This window comes from Cnephaeus nilssonii (assembly GCF_951640355.1).
Source record: "Cnephaeus nilssonii genome assembly, chromosome: 9".
Taxonomy (NCBI): Eukaryota; Metazoa; Chordata; class Mammalia; order Chiroptera; family Vespertilionidae; genus Cnephaeus; species Cnephaeus nilssonii.
The window spans coordinates 75007263-75028575 of NC_137080.1; the positions used below are offsets into that span (position 1 = coordinate 75007263).

The following is a 21313-nucleotide window of genomic DNA, read 5'->3' on the forward strand; positions in this document are numbered from 1 at the left end:
TGTCTTGTGAATATTCTTTAATCAAATATGTGACAAACTCTCAAATTACATTCATAATTATTTTTTATTGTTGATAGTATTACACATGTCCCCATTTTTCCCCTCTTTGACCAGCTCCACCCGGACCCTGTCCTCACCCGCATTCCCTGGCCTTCACCACACTGCTCTCTGTGATTACGCTGCATTAATAAGTGGTGTGACAATGTATGGGCACTGAGATGAAGACAAGAAAATGCCCCTATTATAAACTTACTAGTGGCCGGATGCATGGATTCATGCACCCGTGGGGTCCCTCAGCCTAGCCTACACCCTCTCGCAATCCAGGACTCCTACGGGGATTGGGCCGAAACCGGCAGTCTGACATCTCCCCAAGGATGTAGAAGTGCACAAAGCAGCAGGTGACTAGGGAGGAGCCCGAGCCTGGCCCAGGTGCTGTGCCGCTCCCGCTCATCCTGGCCCTGCTGCACCTGTCACCACTGCTGCTAGGTAGCACTGCCATGGGGCAGGAGAGGCTTGCACCACCGCAGATGCACTTGCCAGCAGTGAGCCCGGCATCTGGCGCCCATTGGTCAGCTGAGTGGCGGTCCCACAGTACGAGTGCACTGACCACCAGGGGGCAGATCCTGCATTGAGCGTCTGCCCCCTGGTGGTCAGTGCGCCTCATAGCAACTGGTCGACTAGTCATTCAATTGTTTGGTCATTCGGTCACTTAGGTTTTTATATATAGAGATTTTACAAAATAACTCTTAGACACATATGTGTAGAATAGTCTGGTACCAATTTCTTTTTCAACTTGAAAGAAATTTTTTTTCTTTATTGATTAAGATATTACATATGTGTCCTTATCCCCCCATTGTCCCCCCACCCACTCCCGTTTATGCCCTCACCCCCCTGGTGTCTGTGTCCATTGGTTAGGCTTATGTGCATGCATACAAGTCCTTTGGTTGATCTCTCCCCCTTACCCCCACCCTCCCCTGCCTTCCCTCTGAGGTTTGAGCATCTGATCAACGCTTCTCTGTCTCTGGATCTGTTTATGTTCATCAGTTTGTGTTGTTCATTATAATCCACAAATGAGTGAGATCATGTGATATTCATCTTTCTCTGACTGGCTTATTTCACTTAGCATAATGCTCTCTAGCTCCACTGATATTGTTGCAAATGGTAGGAGTTCCTTCCTTTTTACAGCAGCATAGTATTCCATTGTGTAGATGTACCACAGGTTTTTAATACACTCATCTGCTCATGGGCACTTAGACTGTTTCCAAATCTTAGCTACTGTAAATTGTGCTGCTATGAACACAGGGGTGCATATATCCTTTCTGATTGGTGTTTCTAGTTTCTTGGGATATATTCCTAGAAGTCGGATCACTGGGTCAAATGGGAGTTCCATTTTTAGTTTTTTGAGGAAACTCCATAGTGTTCTCCACAGTGGCTGCACCAGTCTGCATGCCCACCAGCAGTGCATGAGGGACCCTTTTTCTCTGCATCCTTCCCAGCACTTGTCATTTGTTGATTTGTTGATGATAGCCATTCTGACAGGTGTGAGATGGTACCGCATTGTCGTTTTGATAGAAAGGAATTTTTTAAAAATATATTTTATTGATTTTTTACAGAGAGGAAGGGAGAGGGATAGAAGTTAGAAACATCAGTCAGCTGCCTCCTGCACACCCCCCACTTGGGATGTGCCCACAACCAAGATACACGCCCCTGACTGGAATTGAACCTGGGACCCTTCAGTCCGCAGGCCGACGCTCCATCCACTGAGCCAAACCAGTTAGGGCGATAGAAAGGAATTTTTAAAATAATTATACAACATGGTATTCTTAAAGACATTATTAGCATATCTAAAGAATTTATTTTTAATTTGCCAGATAGTTTCATGTAACAAATTACTGGAAACTTTGGAAAGGAACAAATAAAGAGTACCAGGATAAAGGTTTTTGTTTGCAAAAAGTAATTGAAGTCACTCATCCAATGGATGATTCTAGCACAGCTAAGGGAGAACAAATGCCAGTCTCTCTTGCCTGACAAATAATACACTGGATCAGAATTCAGGAGACTAGATTATATATCTTTGACAAGCTTATCTGATGGCAATTGAGTCTGGTAGCTTATCAGGACTTCTGGTGCGCTGTACTATCACTTGATATTGAAAAATAATATGAAGTCTACAGAAAATTTCAGTTGTGCCAAGAGAGGTAAAATGAAATGTTGACTTTTCTTTCTTTTTAATAGTGGATTACATTCCTGGAAAGGAATAATTAGAAATGAGGTATGCCAAACCTAATCTGAAGGTATTATATTCTCAGCTATCAAAATCACACTGTGCTTTGGAAATTATCACAATGGATATATATAATCAAAGAAATTATACCTATATTATTAGGATAAAGGCTTTTGAAAAGATATATCAATTGATTTTATAAGTCAGTATAGAAGCTGGTTACAGTAAATAGTATTCAACAAACTATCATGATATTATATAATATTTAAGTTCTTATCTTGCTTCTTCATTAATTCCTATTTTATTCTTGCTTTGTAAGTTGAAAAAGTAAATAAATTCATCCATCAGCAACATGAGACTTAAACATTTTTAGAAAGAGATTCCAAGTTGCTTTTAAGATTTGAGTGAAACTTCACATTTTTCAGTAGTTTTGGAGAATCTCACTCAAAGGATGTTGGTTTTCACTTATCTTTCTCACAGTAGTAAATTTTCCTAAATTACCATGACAGTAGAGGCCACACTGAATTAAAATAATATAAATATGGACAATAAATTCACAATAAGTTCATATTCATGACATAATTTAAGGCCAGTCATAATATTACATAATCATTTGGTAAGTAATATACTATAATAATAATTCAGAAAAATATTGCTCTATATGTACATGGGTCTTAGGGGTGGTAGAATGAAACAAACTAACAGGGTTTCATGGAAAACCTTAAATAATGAATAATGACTATTTTTAGCCATCCAAGCTAAAACACTATAGCACTGAAAATGACAGTAATATTTTAATACATTTACTGAACTAACCTAAAGTTAAATACTAATTCATGCTTATGAATATAGAATACATTTAGTAAAGATTTATACAGATTATGAAGGATCTTTAAACTGTGACACATGTTTAGATTTGATCTAGATTTCAATATAAAGCCTAAAAATGGAAATATCTGGTCAAAATAGTACCTTGGAAAATGTGTCTCGTAGCAATATTCATATTAAAAATATCTAAATTCTATTGAGTCATTTTGACTGATAAATATTATAAAGCCCTTCTTTATCATTTTATTGTAATTTTCATATTTATAAATGCACCGAAATATTAAAAACAATGTGAGGTAGAAACCAGTGAGAGAACTGAAAATTAATGACAGTTTTGATAGAAACTGTTCATCACAATGTTGACATTGAATACATGGATTTCCTTAGAAATATGCTTCACTATCTACAGTATTTTAATTTAGAACCCTGTATTGTTTATTCCTTTGCAAGCTATTAGGATAGAAAGCCATTAGTAATATGCTTCTATATGACCTACTTAACAAAATGTAAGTGTACCTTGGGTTAATGTTCTGCAGTCACAGAATGGTCATTATCACCCTCAAAATTGAAAAATTGAATATTATACCTTTTCTGCTTCAAAATACTAAGCACCATTCAAAAGGACTCGGACTTTTTTGATAATTGCCTGCAAAGATACTGGTGGATTTATTTTTTCCCACAGCAGAAAAGCTAATAAGGAGTTCAAATTAAAAAAGAATGAATGGAGCTCTATAATGACTGTATTTATAAGAAAATTCCACACAACTAGAAAACTTTAAGAATTGAGTAATAGAAATCAAGGGAAATGATCCCTTAGGAAACATATATTTCTGAGTCTGCAAAGCCTGTCAAAAGCAATGTGCTAAATGGATTTCAGAAAAAAGACAGGTTGTTATTACGAATAAGTGCTCTTCGCCCTTCTTCTGCAGTCTAAGTAAAAATCTCCATTTTGTGTGAAATTTCATATATAATATTATGTCCATTAGAATATTATATAGTAAGTTACAGATTTACATTATAAATACTTTAATTTTTGCAGATATTAAAGTATCTATCAGTGTAGACTAGTAGCTGTATCGATATATCAACTGGTTTGGTCTGCCATAAATTAAGTAATATGGGGAAGTCTCTAAAGTGCATCATTGGAGTCTCAACGCCACCTATTACATCTATCTATATATACTATATATATAAAAGCCTAAGCAACCGTTACGACCGGTCGACGGACGACTGGTTGACCGGTCGCTATGATGCACACTGACAACCAGGGGGCAGGCAGGCGCTCAATGTAGGAGCTGCCCCCTGGTAGTCAGTGCACTCCCACAGCCAACCTCCCACAGCCAATCTCCCACAGCCGCTGGCCGGCAAACCTCCCGTGGACCCTCCCCCCAGCCAGCTGGCCCCGATCAGCCCCGAATGGGACCAGGCAAGATGGCCCCGATCAGCCCCAATTGCTGGCCAGGCCAAGGGGCCCCCTCCTGTGCACAAATTCATGCACTGGGCCTCTAGTATTAAATAAACCAGAGGAGATCTTGCATACACCAAGTTCTGAAATTCAATGTTTTATTTCCAATTCTCCAACTACTGGATTAAAATGTACGCACTGTTGCCAAAACCAGTTTGGCTCAGTGGATAGAGCGTCGGCCGGTGGACTCAAGGGTCCCGGGTTCGATTCCGGTCAAGGGCATGTACCTTGGTTGCGGGCACATCCCCAGTAGGGGGTGTGCAAGAGGCAGCTGATCGTTGTTTCTCTGTCATCGATGTTTCTAACTCTCTATCCCTCTCTCTTCCTCTGTAAAAAAATCAATAAAATATATTTTTAAAAAAATGTACACACTGCACTTAGCTTGTAAAAATTGCACCAAACAGGACTTGGTGAAAGTGAAAAAACAACAACAACTGGATACTGTAATAAAGTGAATAGGATGTGTAAAGGGAAATGGGCTCTGTTATGTCTACAATACACATTTGGAGAGTCAATTCCTATGTTTGACAACTACTCAGAAGGGAAACTGCATAAATTATTTCCCAGATTTTTTATTTTGAACTAAAGGTCCAGTGCACAAAATTTGTACACTGGAGGTAGGGGATCCCTCAGCCTGGCCTGCGCCCTCTCACAGACTGGGACCCTTAGGCGATGTCTGCCTGCCAGCTTAGTCCCAATCTCCCCAGGGATCGGGCCTAACTTGGCAGTCAGAAATCCCTCTCGCAGTCTGGAGCTCTCGCAGTCCAGGACTACTTGCTCCATACTACCCGCCTGCAGCAGAGGTGGGAGAGGCTCCCGCCACCGCCGCTGCGCTCGCCAGCTGTGAGCCCGGCTTCTGGCTGAGCAGCGCTCCCCCTGTGGGAGCGCACTGACCACCAGGGGGCAGCTCCTGCATTGAGTGTCTGCCCCCTGGTGGTCAGTGTGCATCATAGCAAATGGTCATTCTGCCATTCAGTCTATTTGAATATTAGTGTTGTGTTATATATTGAATTATATGATGGAAAGTGCTCATACAGCGCTTTACAAACTAAATGTTTGTGTTCTCTCAAAATTCATAGTTTGACATCCTAACACTAGTTGTGATCCTATTGGGAAGTAGGAACTTTGGGGAGTGATTAGGTCATGAGGGTGGAGCCCTCATGAACAGGATTAGTACCCTTATAAAGGAGACCCCGGAGAGCTCTCACCCCTTCTACCCCTGCACCAGTGTGAGAAGACAGCTGCCCATGAACCAGGAAGGGGCTCCCCACCTGACACTAACTCTGCCAGGGTCTCGACCTTGGGCTCCAGGACTGTGAGAAACAAATATGTGCTGTGTGAGCCAACCAATCCATGATATTTTTGTTACAGTAGCCCAGAATGAGACCACCGTAAGAATAAATTATGCTTTTATCTTTGTCATATTTAAGGAAAATCTTATATTTGGTTTGCATCCGTAGGCATCCTTGCTTTTTAAAATAGCTTTTACTCTAATACCTCAAGAAGGAAAGAAAGAACGAGGAGCAGGCGGGCCTGAAGGAAATTACAAAGACGAGACATAGTCCTTTAACTGATTTCATAATTTAGTCCTCTTGCATGCTCTCATTTCCCCAGCACTTCTCAAAAAAAAAAAAAAAAAAAAAAAGACTTTTCCTGAAAGTCGGCCTGGAAAAGGTTTCTAGCATGGGCCCCTAAGGTCAAAGTGTCAGGGGGTCTAGACAGAGCAGTGAGCTGAGGAAAAACAAGCTCAGGACTTGCCAGCCTAAGTGATCTCAGAAACAGCCCACCTCACAGAGCCTAAGGAGGAGCTCTGTGGGAGTTACCTTGAGAGGCCTGGAGAGAGACAAAGAGGGAGCACCAGAGCCATTCTGTTCAACCAGCAAGCAGTTACAATACCCCTAAGTGTGTGCAAAATCTAACTCTTGGTGTGTCTTTAAAGGGATGCTCTTTAAAATAAAGATTTGTGACATAATCACAGCACTAGAAATGCTAGTCTATTCGGCTGCTACTGAAGAATCAGAGCAACAGTTTAATCAAATTCTGACAATATTTGTAAAAAGAGAAGAGTTAAAATGTATATACTTATCTTAAAGTAATAATACTCTACTAGGAAACTGAAAATTTCAAAGACAAAGTACATTAGTATAGGTATGTAGTAGCATTACCTCACTAGGAAAGAACTTAAGCGTGTACCAAAATGTAATATTTACATATGACTCTTCTTTATCGCATCCTTAACTTTTACCATTAAAATTATCAAACTTACTGAAAAGTTAAAAATAATACAATGAATATTTATACTTACTACTAATATTTTAAAATTTTCTTGTATTTGATTTAATTTTACATAGATATATTAAGAGATTTGGGATCAAAATTCAGAGTAAAAACTGAAATAAATTTATTGATGGCTATAATTTTTACCCAGGGTTATGAAGAAGGCTGGGGTTGATATATAAGGCAACTTGCTGAAATAAAATATTTACTTAAGCAAGTTGCCTTATTTATCCACCCCAACGTTCTTCAAGCCATTCATTAAAAGTAACACATTTCTTATTTAATTTCTTTATAGATTGCTGTTAACCTTTCAATTTTGCATTAAAATTCTATGTGCAATTGGTTATTTTCACTGGTAATATTTTTAAAATATATTTTTATTGATTTCAGAGAGAGGGAGGAAGAGGGAGAGAGAAATAGAAACATCAACAATGATAGAGAATCATCCTTCGGCTGTCTCTTGCACACCCCCTACTGGGGATTGAGCCAGTAATCCATATATGTGCCCTGACCAGCAATTGAAAAGTGACCTCCTTGTTCATGGGTTGATGCTCAACCACTGAACCACACAAGCAGGGCTTCATTGGTAATATTTAAAAGAAAACCTATTATGGAGAATATTATTATAGTAAGTATGATGTTAAATCACTAATTTAATTAACAAAGCAAAACTACTCAAAATTGTGAAAAGAAGGTAAAAATATAACAAAGGATAGATTGCTATTATACTTTAGAAACTTCCTTGACTTTTTAATTTTCACTAATCATGAGTATTAAAATGGCATTAAATAATTGCTTAAAATTATTTTAAATTTGGGATAAGCCATGGGGAAGGAAATAATTAGGAATGAAAAAATTTAAATCATTTTATGAAAATGTCTTTGTGAAATCTTTAATTATAAGTAAATTCTCTAAGTTAGACTAAAATATATTTGGGCTTTATGAATACGTGTTTTATAATTATTAGGTTAGTTAGAACTCTCTATAATTAATGCCACATAACTTGAGCATATTTACTCTTTTATACCTTGCTTCCAAGGTAGGTATAACTGAAATATATTAGGTTTCATTAAATTTTTGTTGAAATGCAGTGGCTAGATGGCGCCTGTTCTCAAAGAGCTCATAGCTTTATGAGATTTGTTTACAGAACTATACATACATCAATGTGACACTTGCTCTTATAAAATTATGACCAAGAATTAATACATTAGTATATATGGAGTAAGGCAGAAGTTGGAATATCTACTAGTAGGTAGAGAAGGGGGTTTCTTTTCTTATGTAGCATAAATGTGTAAGATGCTAAGTGGAATGTTGGTAGCAGGGATAAAAGGAAAGTATAGAGGTAAAGTTGTAAAGAATGACTGGACAAGACTCAATGGCTGAGTGCTTATGGAAATCAAGAGGGGCTAGCCAAGAATCGTTAGGTGTGAGAGACCTAAATTACATGGAGAATTATTGTACCATTATAAAGAAAATTTCATTTTTATATAAAAGGAAGCCCAAAACAATGTGTTAAATGATGTGCTAAAAAGTTGTGTTCTTTATTTTTTCTATCCATTCATCCATCCATCCATCCATCCATCCATCCATCCATCCACCCACCCATCCATCCAGGCTGTTTTTTTAACCATTAACTCTTGAGCACTTTTAAGCATACAGGGAAAGCTGGCAGGACACCAACAGAATAAAATGGGAAAGAAATGATTCTGTTGATGGCATATCTCAATGGTGTCAGAAAGGAATTGAAGGAACACAGGAGAAAGAGATGGCCTTAGAATTCCTGCTTCAAAGGCTGCATTTTTTAATTGGGTAATAATTTTTTCATTTTAATGTCAACTATAAACAAGGATTAACCTGACATACAAAAATCAAACATAATTCATGGCAAAAATACTACAAATCCTATTTATTCAATAGTAATTTCTATTTGATTAAGAAATCCTACCTTATAATAGAGAAACATGCAAATTGACCGCACCTCCGCTATGCCCACAGCCAATCAGAGCGAACAAGATGGCGGTTAATTTGCATATGCGGGCGCTGAGCAGCCTGGGTCCAGGAAATATCCTCCGGACCCAGGCCACTCCTAGCCTGTAGGCCCGTGCTTAGGTCCTGAGCGGCAGGGGTCCCAGAACGCTCCCTGGCCACTCAGAGCCTATGGGTGTAGGCGCCAAGCAACCTGGCAGGCGGGAACATCCCCGCCCCTAGCAGCTTGCAAAGGCTCCTGCACAAAGTGGCGGTTTGGGGCCATGCCCCCAGCCAGGCGCCCAGGACCAGGGGCTGCCGCTGGCCTCTGGGGTGTGCCGAGACCCTGGCAGCCACTGCTCTGTGCTGCCCAGGGTTCCTGCAAGCCTTGAGCCTGGGGCCCATGGTGGGGCTGGCTGCTGGCCTTGGGGAGTTTGGAGACGGGGATGTTCCCGCCCTGCCCCAGAGGCTTTCCAAGCTCCAGCACCAAGTGGCAGACTGTGTTCATGCCCCCAGCCTAGCGCCCTCCACAGGGGGATGGCTTCTGGCCTCTGGGGTGTGCGGAGACCCCGGCAGCCACCACCGGGTGGCAGGGACTCTCCCCTAGCCCAGTGGAGACAACCCAAGGGGCTGCATGAGCTGCAGAGGATACACCTTTTTAAAAAAATTTTTTAATGATTTTTTTTTTTTTTTTTACAGAGAAAAGAGGAGAGGGATAGACAGTCGGAAATATCAATGAGAGAGAAACATCCATTAGCTGCCTCCTGCACATTCCCCACTGGGGATATGCCTCCAACCAAGGTACATGCCCTTAACAGGAATCAAACCTGGGACCCTTCAGTCTGCAGGCCCACGGTCTATCCACTGAGTCAAACCATTTTGAGAGTAAATACCTTTTCTGACAATTCATTGGCTAAGCTCCCTGTAGGCCACCAATTGCAGTATTCTTGGTAATTTGGGTTATAAGAATCCAAGAAGGTAATCTAGGGTTTTTCTACCACACTCTTGAAGGAAAAAATGAAGGTCCCTTGAGGGGTCCCAGATTGGAGAGACTGCAGGATGGGCTGAGGGACAACACCCCCCCGCTACACCCCCTCCCCGCCGTGCACGAATTTCGTGCACCAAGCCTCTAGTGTAAATATAAAGGACTTACATTAAAGTCATGAAGTATTACAGCAGCATTTTGTATTTAATGTAATGTGTTCCTATGTCTTTACCCTACAGTCAAATTATACAGATTTAATCTCCTGTTTATTTAACTCTACTACTCTTCTTTTCTCTTTTGGATAATTTTCACACTAATAGTTTCTGTAAATTGTGCATTATTTTTTTTCACTTTGAAGCCTGAGAGTTGAAAGAGAGTATACTTTTGGTGGTAGGGTGCAATCATTCTAAAATCTGAGAGATACGAGAAAGAATTTTCAGTGGACCATTAAGCTGAATGGAAAAACTTTAACCACATTACTTAGAATATTTCCTGAATAATGCCTCCTCTAACACACTTTAGTTTTTTTTAGTTTTTAAACACCCATTGATAGTCATTTTATATAGATAAAAATACAAAAGCATAAAATAAGTGTTTTCCAATTATGCCACAGTAGTTAAGACACAGATTTCATATTTTAAGAGCAACTCCTTTATTTTAAGGTCTTAATTATATGATTAAAAAGTCTCATTAAAATCTTTATTTTCTCTGCTGAAAAAAATTATAAAATATAATTTACTTACTGTCCTAAAGTATGTTCATAAAAAGGAACTAACTTATCAGTATTCTGGGTAGAAAGTCTGTTTCTGATTATTACATATTTTACATCTGAAAATAGCGGTTTTATCAAAATTGAGATTGCTTTTATCAAAGCTAAAATAACCACATTTAATAAACTGTTTTTATTAGGTACAACGAAATTGTTTTATCTGTAAAATTAAGGAAGTTCTATCTCCTTATACATCAGCTGCTTGATATTCTTCATAAATGTTATTTGGAAAATGAAATATGTCCCATATAAATATTCTCAAGCAGCCAGTAAGTGTAGGGAAAATGGAAGTTAATGATTAGAGAAGAGAAACAGATTAAAAGTAGAAAAACTATACAAAAATTCTCTTAAATACATTAAAAGTTTGGTAAGCATAACAAATTTATAAAATGGCATTAAAAACTAATTTAATCTTGATGTATTTCCAAAGGCCAAATAATGTCATCTTTTATGTATAAGGACACAAATAGTATTAAGAAGGTACTTCCATTCTAACAAAATTCAAGTTTGAGTTTCAATTTAGACACATGAATATTTAAAAAGTAATTTAAATATGCCTATGATTTAGGTTTTATGAGACTTCATCGCTAGAAAAAGATCAAATGCCAAAATTACATCAGATAGGTATTATAACATTCAGATAACCACAGCAGAAGTAAAAATTATCCAAATCATAAAAACAAAGTATTTCCATAAGAAAGCTAACCCAAGCTTTTATTATTGAGCTGATCAAATGCAGCCTTAAGTCTGCTACATGATAAGGGTCCAAAGAAATTTGCCCTGTGAGAGGAGGGTAAAAAAAGGGTTATGCAAAATACTCTTGTGAATTTAAATATCTGGTAAAATTAACTTTCCTTTTTTTTTAATCTTTTCACTTTCTTGCTTAATTAACATTTTCAATAACATATTTAGTTTTAAATTAAGCTACAATTCTAGGCATCTAGAAAAGATTTCCAAACCTACTTCTTCAGATAGGCTAATTATCCATCTAAAAAATCATCTTACTGTTTTGCTTTTTTAGACTTGATGTTTGCCTTTTTTTACATTAAACTCAAACTTCATAAGTAAAATTTAGAGATATTTTAATTCTAGCATCTGAATCAAAAAATAAATAAACAAGTAGTTAAAACACTCATGACAAAAAAATTTACAAAGTATTTTTCTATTATAAAGACACACAATGTTCGCCTGTCTTTCTTTTGGATTCCTCAAAATTCTAGTGATTTACTAAATAAAGCACTGTCTTAGAAATGAAAGGTACTTTTCATTTGAAACTTAACAGTTCTGGGAAGGAAGTAGGTTGGAGCACAGGGACTATTGCTATAGCTTTGTGTACTGACCTTCCGGATCTTGGAAATATTTTATGCATGTATACGTATAAGAAATAAAATACTCCTAAAGATCAAAGTCATCTGCCTGCTATTCAAATGAAAGTGTCTCTTGAAATACATATTCTAAATGCTGCAGATAATAAAATGTAGAAGTCTGGGAATAATATTACTTGCACTGTGGAAGAAAGAGGGAGAGAGAGAAAGAGAGAGAGAAAGACAGAGACAGAGAGAGAGAGAGAGAGAGAGAGAGAGAGAGAGAGAGAGAGAAACATTGATTGGTTGCTTTCTATATATGCCCCAACTTATGAATGAACCCACAACCTAGTAATGATGTACCCTGATTGGGAACTGAACCAGCAGTTTTTTGGTGCACAGGATGCCTCTCAACCAACTAAGCGTTTCCTGCTGGGCCATCTCATTAATTTTAAAGTGAAAAATCAAGTGATGAGAATAAATCATATGCTCATCCATGTTAAATGCACAGAATTTTAAGTAAGACATGTTTCAGGATATTTAAAAAAGTTATTCGTCCCTGGTGTAGAACTATACATTAGGAATATTCCTCACAATGGAAGTACCTTACCTATTAAGGAGACAGCACCCCAACAGTGTAAACAGAATGACCCATTAAAAAATTACTTATTTCCAAAAAATAAATGGAGGAAGGAAGAAAGTGGTATAAGGGATTAAGGAATTTGAGGATGAAGTGTGGAGAGCGGCTACAGTGTTTGGACAGGTTCAAGCTTACAACTATAGCCTCTGGCTATAATTGTGCTGGGAGGGCGCTGCCCTCCAAGCTGGGACTTGCACGTGACAATGACAGGACTGTGCCCTCTCATTAGTCCGAGGCTTGAACCTGTCCAAACACTGTAGGCGCTCTCCACAATGAAGGAAATCACTGAATATAGCTTCTGTTAGTAGAATATCTTTCACACAGCATGTTTGTCATCATTCACTGGGCTTTTTCTTCTCATGAAATCCCAAGAAAGCAGAGATCTGGTCAACAAAAGAGGTAGCAACAGCAGCCTTTTATCTCACAAACATCAAGTCCATTTACTTTTTCTTCCTCTAATTTTTGTAAACAAGAACCTTGAATAAATAATGGCTTAAAAAAATCCGTGGAGTTTTGGCTTAAAAAAATAATGGCTTAAAAAAATCCGTGGATTTTCTTTCATAGCAATTTATCTATTACATCTTTTTACTGCCATTCCATTGATAAAAATCATATGGCAACTTACTGAAGCTTAATGTGTAACATTTATGGCATTAGGTCACTTTTCAAGCCATTATAAAAATGTGTTGGCATTAGAAATTGAGGTTCCTTCAAATCTTAATATCTTGTCTGAAAATTGGTCAGCACTGCAGTGTTTAACTGGAATCCTGCATAGAATGGAAAAATCCATTCACTGAGCAAAGAAATCAATTTGATCAATTCTGACCTCTGAAGTGCTTTGAAATTCTACACTTCTATGAAAAAAGAAAAAAAAAACTTCATGAAACATTCCCTATGAAAATAGAAACAAGACTTTCTCTTTCACCTCCTCTGTCTCATGACATCAGGAGGCTCCTTATGTCGCAACCTAATGAGATGTTAGATAAAACAGTTGAAAGTAAAGATCAAATGAGAGCAAAGAAAGTATGGAGTTCAAGAGACTCAGCACTCGGCTTATGACAATGGCTCATTGGTATGGCTGACATTACTTAAAAATGTCAGCCATACTGAAATTTTTTACTTCTCTATTTTAGCTACATTTAACAATGCTTTGGAGGAGTTGTCCCCACCCCCCCATGCCCCGCCCCATGGTAACATTTCCAAACAACTGAGATCAGTAAATGAAATTATACTATTTAAGAAGAATAATACATTCTTATTTACATCTGAGTGAATAAAATAATGATAGAAATAATCATATAGAATAATCTTATTTATTTTAATTAAAAACATAAGACTAGTTGAGATAATAGCTTTCCTTTACTAAAGAAACAAAAAAGGCTAGAAAACTATTCTAACATTTGTCTTTTTTTTTTCCTTTTCTTTTTTTACAGTTAACCAGCATTCGAGAAAAGGTACAGGCTGAAAATGCACATTTTAAGAAATGGGCTTTCTTCGTATAACTTCATTGAGGTGTACTGTTTGATGGTACTGTTTAGCCTAAACACATTATAATAACAGAATAAATGGAAATGGGTACATCATATAACATCATATAGCCAGGAAATAATGTTAAAACAAAAAAGGTTCATAAATATATAATGGATGAAAGAGATTGCATAATACCTGCTGTACCTGAATGGATATTTCACTGTTGTTATTTAGTCTTAGTACTTTATCAGAACTTATAGGTAATTCTTAGCAACATTATATAAAATCACTGTATTTTAAAAATCACCTGTTAACGATGAGCAGTGTCAATAACAGGTTTTGCTTTGACTATCTACTATACCAGATTGAGTTCTAAGTCTAGAAAACATTTGAAATTTTTCTAAATTTAAATGTAGATGATAAAGTCAGATAAAATAAATACCAGTCCGTGTATGTCACCTTTGTGGGGTCACTGTCACGGGTTCTGGTACTTTTATCTGCTCTTAATAGTAAAAATGAACTAGTTTATTCCTAAGCCAAACCAGACATTCTACTGATATAAATTGTGGTCCTTTGAAAATTCCACTTAAATGGATTCAGGTTCCCCATCGAGATAGAACAGGATGTTCAATTGAAACAAAAGTTTTGGATTCTTAATTTAGACCTTCCAGCACAACCACACACACACTGAAAGCCTCTCATGTCGGAGCATGAGAGGGAACCTGTTTCTTGAGTGGATTCCTGGCACCTGGCCGGCTTGAAAGCAGCTATGAGAGGCACAGATGGAGCCGACAGAGATTTCAACCTGCTCCTCAGCCTTGCATTTTCCCTGCAGCAAATAACTGCTCCCTGCTTACCCCTAAGTCCTTTGCCCCCCTCCCCCTCTTACCTCCAGTGGAAGCAGAGGAGACTTTATACCCAGAAGCAGCATGACATTAGCAGGTGGCCTGCAGCTGCTCAGCAGCTCTGCCTCCTCCCTTCCTGCCTTCCACCAGGGCTGCTGCCTCCAGGAATCATTTCCCGGCCTTCCCAGAAGGTCCTTCCTTTCCTCTACAAGTAATTAATCCCCTCTCCTCTCTCCTGCTCTCTGCCCCCTCTCTCTCAGACCCTCTTTGTTCCCTCTTTTTTTTTACTTCTCTTACTGGATACTTTTTATTTTCTTTACTTCTCTTACTGCTTGGCTTCTCCACAAAGTTAGTTTTTGCCTCCCACTGCCATTCTGCCAACTTTGGCTTCTGTGAGTGTCACGTGACCAGGGCTAGATAGACTCTGGTTCTTACTATTTCTTGGCCTCACAGTTCCTGTGCTAATTTCATCTGTTACTCAGACTGAAACTCAGCCTCTGAATTTCTTAGTGTGATGTCTTAACACTCATAATCTTTTTTGGCCCACCCATGGGAACCAAACACTAAATACTGGAATGCGCAGAGGTGGGGTCATATCCATCTGTTTATTTTTTATCAAAAAAAAAAATAATGTACTGAGCTCTCATTCTCTGTCAGACACTGGGAGAGGTATTAAACCGAGGCTGGAGGAAGGCGGCAGGGTATGGTGGAGGAGTGTTTATCTTAAATTATCTTAGAAAGGAGTAGGGAGGCAATAATCTAGGTTAGAACAATACCTAATCTTTGGACAATTGTACTTTTAGACAGAAATGATAATGTCTGTAAATTCATTGAACAGGGCACCTTTGGACTTTTGGAAGATGATTCTACTCACTGCTTTTGAACAAGTTTTGTTGCTCAGGTAGACTTTTTGATAACTGCCTCCACATCAGCATATTTACTGATCATCATTCCCTAACACCATTAAATATCTGAGAAGACCAAGTACTGTGTAGAGTATTTTAGAAGACAGAGAAATAGTCTTTCGCTCATAATGAAAAAAACACACAACAACGACAATAATTGAACACTGAACAATATGTAAACAAAGATTTTAAACCATTTGTGATTAATTATAGGAGCCTTAAAATAAAAAGTGCATATCTTGGCCAAATGGGGTGGGGCAATAACAATGGATGCACAGAACAGATTTCCACCCAACAAAGAAGTCTTCTCCTGTCACACTGAGTAAGGATTGACACTCATTCCTTAGTGAAGAAGAGCTGGAAAATGATATACCCTATGTAGACATGACCTATAAGCATTCAGAGCAATGATCCTAATATTTGCTGGGAAAATGAAATGTGAGTAATACAGAAAAATCAGAGAAAAGAGTAATTAAAAAGTGCAGTTTTATTATAGAATAAAACAGTATGCTTCTGGCACATCAAAAATAGCAGTGGAAAGGAATGGAGAAAAAATAAAGGAAAGGGGAATGAGTAAACAACATATTCAAGATACTTTTTGATAAAGATGATTTTAGAAAATAACAATGTATTACATTGAGTTAGGAAATAAAAAAAAAAATAAAGACAAATACCCCAATAGAAAAATAATTAAAGCCAAAACACATGACCAATGAACATATGAGAAGATGTAGAAGAGCTCAATACGAGACAGGATTACAAATTAAGCTACCATGTTTTGTCTTTCATTGTGTCAAAAAATTGAAGTGACTGACAACAACACTCAATGTTGGCAAGTGGTGAGAGAAAATAGGCACTAGCATGAAATCTCAGCAGTAGTATAAATTGAGACAACTTTCCTAGATGACAACCCGGTAATGTTCTTTACAGTTAATAGGTGACTAAACCACATCCTTTACCACAGCAGACCAATTCTTTGGGCTTATCCTAAAGGGAAACGTTACTCAGATATAGAGAGAGATATAGTTGCATGTTCAACATTGCACTCTCTATAACTACATACATATGTAAGCAACCTAAATATTCAATAAATAATAGTGCATTACAATTATGGTACATCGATATAATGGGGGCAAAAGTGGTGAAAACAAGCCAGGTTCAAAGCAGAATGTAAGACATAAACCCATTTATTGAAATATAGAAAATATATAAAGAGAAAAAATCTACACCAAAATTATTAGTTCAGGTTATTTTTATTGTCTTCTATCTATCTCCTATTATAAGTATGACTAGTTCTATTTTTATTATCAAAATGTATTTGTTTAAATATTTGTGAAATTAAATTGTATAAATTTCACCTTATATATTGGGAGTTCAGTCATTCTGAACAAATCATTTTGTTTTATTCTAAAGGCTAAAGCTAAGGAGCCCTTCAAGATTCTTGAGCGTAGAGAGAGCAATAGAGTAACCATCATTCCTTAAAAAAATTATGTCTTACTGAGACTTATTTTTATCTGACTGAGCTATAGGATACAAGTATATAAGATTTTAGACATCACCAGTAGAATACTAGAAATAAAATAAAAGGACCAGTCTGATTCATACAAAATAATGAGGTTTGCCTGGAATTCTACAGTCCTTTTTATCTTAGGACTGTGAACTCGGAGGGGGGGTTGGGGGAGTGGGAAGACACCTACTAAGAAGGGCTCCTGGTGGCTAACTGGGCTCAAATAAAAAAGGCAAAGCCTAGCAGTCATTTCCGCACAGGGCCTCTCACACAAACTGCACTTCATGGAGAACCTCTGGTCTAACCTGCCTGCCTCTGCACTGAACCACTCCCTTTGCACTGAACTGCCTGCCAGCACTGTGTTTCTGCCATCTGACCCAGCCCTAGTAAAGGTTTCCTGGAATCTATTTCAACCAACATGGGCCTTCCCCATCCAATTGGAGCTGTGCAATTCTGACCAATCAGAGAGGCTCTATTCTGACTAATCAGGACAGTGTCTTTGGGCCAATCAAACTTCGAGAATTTGGCATCCTCATTTGTATGAGGATGGTCCAATCAGGAACTGGGGGCGGGGACTTCTGTCCATATCAGCCAGCTTCCTTCTGGGTCAGAAAGAGCATACTCTTCTCCAAAGACTGAAGACTGTGTTTCCCAGGCTAGAGCTGAAACAAGTGAGATGTCTCATTGGAGCAAAGTGCGGGGGCCTGATGCGGCGGGGGCCAAACATGGCGGGGATCTCCCTTTTCCGCATCCCACATGGAAAGAGAGATGAACGAACCGGTTCTAAATGGAGGTGGCCAGGGATTGAGAAATATTAGAAATAAAGAAAACAAGGCGCAGAAATAGATTCATAAAGCTGGGAGCTGGGTGGATCTTTCTGTGCCTTGCTGAGGCCACAGAACAGATCCAGACTGCAAAGCTGGCGCTTTATTTATCATCAGGGACAAACAAGGTAATCTACAATGTTGTTGTAAGTTTCACTTGTTTTGGCAGCACTTGCTGCCCCTCCCACAGCCCACTAGCTACCCAGGAAAGATCTAGGGAGCAGTCACAAGATCAAGCTTAATTATGCTTAGAGGACTGAGCCCTCCAAGCTGGGACTTGTTTGCAACTTTGCCAGCAGGTCAGTCCAAGGCTTAACCCTATAACCACTTCCTACACAAAGCATAACAGACCATCTTGGAGAGGAGTAGAACTATCTAGCTAGAGAGGGGCTTGGCCCCAGGGCTGCCTGGCCCCAGAGCTATTCCATGACCATGCTGTTTTCATAGCTGCGCTGTATCACTGTTTGCACTGAATAACATTTCCTTCTTCACTCCACCCCAAAATGGGGATTCTTGTTGGCTTTGAATTGGCAAAATGACCATCTGTTGACAGGACAAACACAAGACTATTGGAAATTATCAAACACAAGCTAATTATAATGATTAAGGAGAGCATGCATAGTTTCCCCAATAACTAAGACAAACTGATTAGAATTCTTAGAAAGACTATGATCACAACAGAATTAAAAGCTGAAATCATGAGAGACCTAGCAAATTCTTACTAACTTAGCCCCAGATACAAAGAAATTCCAAATGGGTGATATTGGACTTGTCAAATTTCTACCTCTGGAAGTTTATAGAGTCAAAATAATAAATATATAATCCAGAATGACTAAATATGAATTCATGATTTACAGAGTCACAAATGTCTCTGAAATAGAACATGGAAAAATTTCCGGGACACAATCTCCCATTTCTGGAGTCAACTCATGGAACAAAATTACTCTGTTATTTCACAGCATGCAGTTTGATGTCTATGTCAGAAACAAACACAGAGATATAGGAAACACTGTTTGACTCAACAATGCAATATCTTTGCCAAGAGTTGCATGGAAAACAGAAACAACTGTGCTCAAAGTGAGTCAGGCAAAAGATGGTAAATTACCATATTATGATGAAAATAAAGCCAGCCTTATCTTCCCCAAACAAGAAACACCTAGGGAAGACCAGCTGACCTCTAACGACTTGAAAAGGAGGCAGGAGAGGGACTCCTGGAAGGAAATGTAGTCTGCCACTTCCATACAAATGACACACTTGTCACTAAACACACCAGCCAATTACTTCTTTGTAAATCTGGTTAAATGCGAATGCTCTGAATGTAAAATACTGACTTATCTTCAAAGTCATTCCAAGGTAGAACTCGGTACCTCAGCAACTGCTGTTTCTTTTCTTTATGTTTTAGTATTAAATGAATGAATAAAGGAAACAATACTATTTTTATAAGAACCTACATATGTTATTTTTATTAAATTTCTATACTATGGCAGTGCTGAGTCACCACAACATTGTAAAATGTTTCTTTCAGTGCGTATGCGATGTTATACACGCTTTCATATGACAGGAAATTTTGCACAGTAATATTTTCAGGGGATAAGACTATCATCCCTTTGCCTTACTATATAACAGGATTTGACCACATTTGTTTCAAGATAACAATACACCCTTTTGATAATGGTGAGCAACACTGTAAACCTGACACAATTTTAGTTCCTGAGATTCTATATTGAGCTAGGTATTTTTCAAATTCCCCAGTCCCAGCAGTGTTTCCTAGAAAAATGTGCTAACTGTATTAAAAGGAGAACAAAAGAACTTAAGGATAATAGCCTAAAAAGCAGGATCAATATGAATTGTATTCTGAGGCACTTGTCATATTTGTTAATTTCCAGGCTTTTTGTTTTTAGACTATTCAAGATTCCAGGTTTGGCTAGGTATATAGACAAGATTCCCAGTTTTTTCTACGTGTCAACAATAGCTCTTGTTGCAAGTAACTCAGCAAAGTTGACTGATGTCAAAGAACAGTTATGTTCTATTGAAAAAATTTACATTTTGACCTATAATCCCCCTTTAATGTCTGGAAACACAGGGTTGCTTTGAATGTTGAGTATACCAGTGCCTGACATTATTAGTGGTTACATATGTGGATATAGTTTTGGGGTCCTACACCCACATTTTCCAGCCATCCTTACTAAGTTGAATAGGGTGGTCTAGCATGCTCATCAGTTTTGGCATCTCTCATCCCCCCCTTCCCCCCAATATCCCTACATCTTTCATTTTCTTATTAAAGGAACTTATATGATGGGACCGGTGTGGCTCAGTGGTTGAGCGTTGACCTATGAACAGAAGCTGCTCACAGTTCGATTCCCGGGCCGGGCATATGCCCAGATTGAGGGCTCAATCCCTGGTTGGTGCAAGAGACAGCCGATCAATGATTCTCTCTCATCATTGATGTTTCTATCTTTCTCTCCCTCTTCATTCCTCTCTGAAATCAATAAATATATATATATATATATTTTTTAAAAAGGAACTTATGAGGCATGCCACCATTTAACTGCAAGCACAGAGTTAATTCAGCCTTCCAAAATCAAGCATTTTATTTGCTGCGTATATTTGTTACATATATATGTATATATTGTCATGAAAAGTCCCTTTTCCTTATCTCAGTAATCAACTTTTACTTGATTAAGAGCAAAGACAGAATCTGTGGCACCAAATCATTGTTTTATAAATGCTTCATTTCAGGTATGTAAAATATAAGAGGTATTATATTTTTGGTATTTCTGAAATATGAAACAGGAATCATATCAACTGTTGACTTCTTTATTTAATAGTGAGCTCATTTTTCTGCCTCAATATTCATTAAGAATGCCAGCAGACCACACTACAGTCAAGTAAGGGCTTTCTTTACACATGGTGATTCCTGCTGGGGCCAGGGAGAATGAGCAGTCTGCAAAGTCCCCCCAGAGATTCTGATAATGCCTTGTATTTACATGATGTTGCTAAAAGTGGAAGGCACCACCATTAAACTGAAGTATGCTACAATATATATAGTATATCATGGGATGAATCATTTAATTTCATTAACCTGAATCATTTAATTTCATTATGCTAAAAAAGTGTACTCTAGGTCATTTGGCCCCAATAGCTCAACTTATCTTCAATCACCAAAATGTGAGAACATTTGAACAGCATTCAAATTGGCAATTTCCACTAGCTTTTGAACAAATCACTGACGATGGAAGGACCACGTAAAAGGAGCACTGAAATTATAAGTTCCAACAAAAGATAAAATGTGTTTTTGAACCAGG

The 21313-nt window shown here is 38.1% G+C and overlaps 1 protein-coding gene across 2 annotated transcripts in view; it reads right to left on the bottom strand.

Annotated features, from left to right (window-relative positions):
- Positions 1–21313, bottom strand: part of FAM83B (family with sequence similarity 83 member B) — an 84681-nt gene that overhangs the window by 17041 nt on the left and 46327 nt on the right. The gene's annotated exons all lie outside the window — the stretch shown is intronic.